Below are 2101 nucleotides of genomic sequence, written 5' to 3'. Positions count from 1 at the left end.
TGCAAGATCTTTTACTGATTGAATAAAAAAATCATTAAATATATTCATTAACAAGTTCATCTCCAACTTTAAGAATATATTTATCCTGAACTTTACTTTTTGGTTTTATTAAACTGTTAATTTGTTTCCATATTATATTACCATTTCCCTTAGCTTCAGATAATATGTGAATGTAATAATTTGATTTTAAAGTAGGAAGTTCCTTAATTACTCGATTTCTTAGTCCTTTAAACAACTGCAAGTCTATTTCATGTCTAGTTTTAAGAAAAGTCTTTAAGACAATCTCTTTGTTTCATTAATTGACGTATCGTATGATTTATCCAAGGAAGCTGAATTTTTTTATATGATTTCTTCTGACATTTAATACATTTATCTACAATACGACTGATATGAATCATAAAGTCATCACAACATTTATTTACATGATTATGTTGTAAAACTTAATTCCAACTTATTGCAATTAATTCCTTCTCAAATTCAGCCTGGTCTTTACGAGGAATCTCAAATTTTACTAATTCATCATGATTATTATGATACCTTACTAATCTTTTTTTTTTTGTTTTGTTTTCTAGCAAGTAATACCATATTATGATCAGACAAACCACAAACTAAATTATACGTGTTTGTTATACGTTCAGGTTTATTCGTAAATACCAAATCTATCAATGTTTGTGTTTTCCGACTAATACAAGTGGGTCCACTAATCATCTGTCGATAATCATATTTTGAGGTCAGATCCTTAAGATTTTTTCTACAATGCTTATCTAACCAATTTATATTAAAATCTCAGAAAACAAGTACTTCACAGTTACGTTTAAAACACTTAAACAGTTCTTCCATATTATCATAAAATGTAACCACACATCCTGAAGGGACTGTGTGCATTGCATTTATTTAATACACGAGATTCACAATTTGAGTTGAATTACCGAAATAAATGAACTTTTCTAAGACATTCTAATTTATTGAGATTCACCTGTATTATCATGTAACCATGTTTCGCTTAAGCATAAGAAATCAAGATTAGATCCAGTTAACAAAGTTCTAATTTAAATGTCCTCCAAAAATTCCTCTAGGTTTCACTGCGGGATCCCAGATAACTTTTGCATGGTTGACAGTTTGAAAAAATAAGTTCTGTTGTTGTTTAGAAGAATTGCATGTTAGATATATTTTACCATTAACAACATTCTCGAGGTCGGAGCTGTTGTTAATGCATGTCTGAGGAGTAGCTGCCACGGTGTTAGTTATTTTCACTCCAAGTCCCGCTCCACGCAGCACACAACTGCAATCCGGATTTCCAGCCGACTCGTCTCGCACTGCACGCTGCAATGCAACCGAATCTACGCAGCAGTCCAAATCATCCCCAGAACGTTCCACCGTATCGCCAGTAGTGATCGACCGATATTGATTTTTTTATAACCGATACCAATTATTTGCATGTTTATGTGCCCGATAACCGATATGCAGAACCGATATTTTTTTACTGTTATAAAGTAAATAAATGACTGAGTGAAGTAAGAACATACTTCACTTTGGTTTATATAACAAACAAAACATCGTATTTTATTGCATTTCTCAACTGGAATGTTATATCAGAATTATTAATAATGTTTTTGTCCTTCTAGACTATGAAATGCCTGCTGACAGTGCGATTTATCTATGCAGTTACACAGAACTATACTCAAACTGCGATCGCTCGCAGAGATAATAAATAATTAATTTCCATAGAGTTGTATTTATTTAGATGTTTATTAGCGAAATATTGGTTATATAGTAAATGTTAATACAATTTAGGGTATTTTAAAGAAGTGAATCTTGTTAAAAGTTACATGCGGTGGCCGTGCTGGGGCATTTCCTGAGCATCAATCCGATGAGTGAACAGCAATATGAAAGCGGCTTCAAAGGACTAATGATGAGCAAATATACAACAGAGAGAGAATTAAATTCAGCGCTTTTATTTCCAACATGCGCTCATTCATGGCTGTATTATTTAACTCATGCAAAGTTACGTCTTTATTGGGAGATGATCTTGACGGATTATCTACGTGACTCCGACTTCACGAGACTAACGATGAGCAGACAACAGAGAGAGAATTCAATT

Source organism: Sinocyclocheilus grahami, unplaced genomic scaffold (genome assembly GCF_001515645.1).
Source record: "Sinocyclocheilus grahami isolate Dianchi unplaced genomic scaffold, SAMN03320097.WGS_v1.1 scaffold123.1, whole genome shotgun sequence".
NCBI classification, from domain to species: Eukaryota; Metazoa; Chordata; class Actinopteri; order Cypriniformes; family Cyprinidae; genus Sinocyclocheilus; species Sinocyclocheilus grahami.
The sequence above is the reverse complement of the archived record's forward strand: the minus strand, read 5'-3'. Positions refer to the sequence as shown.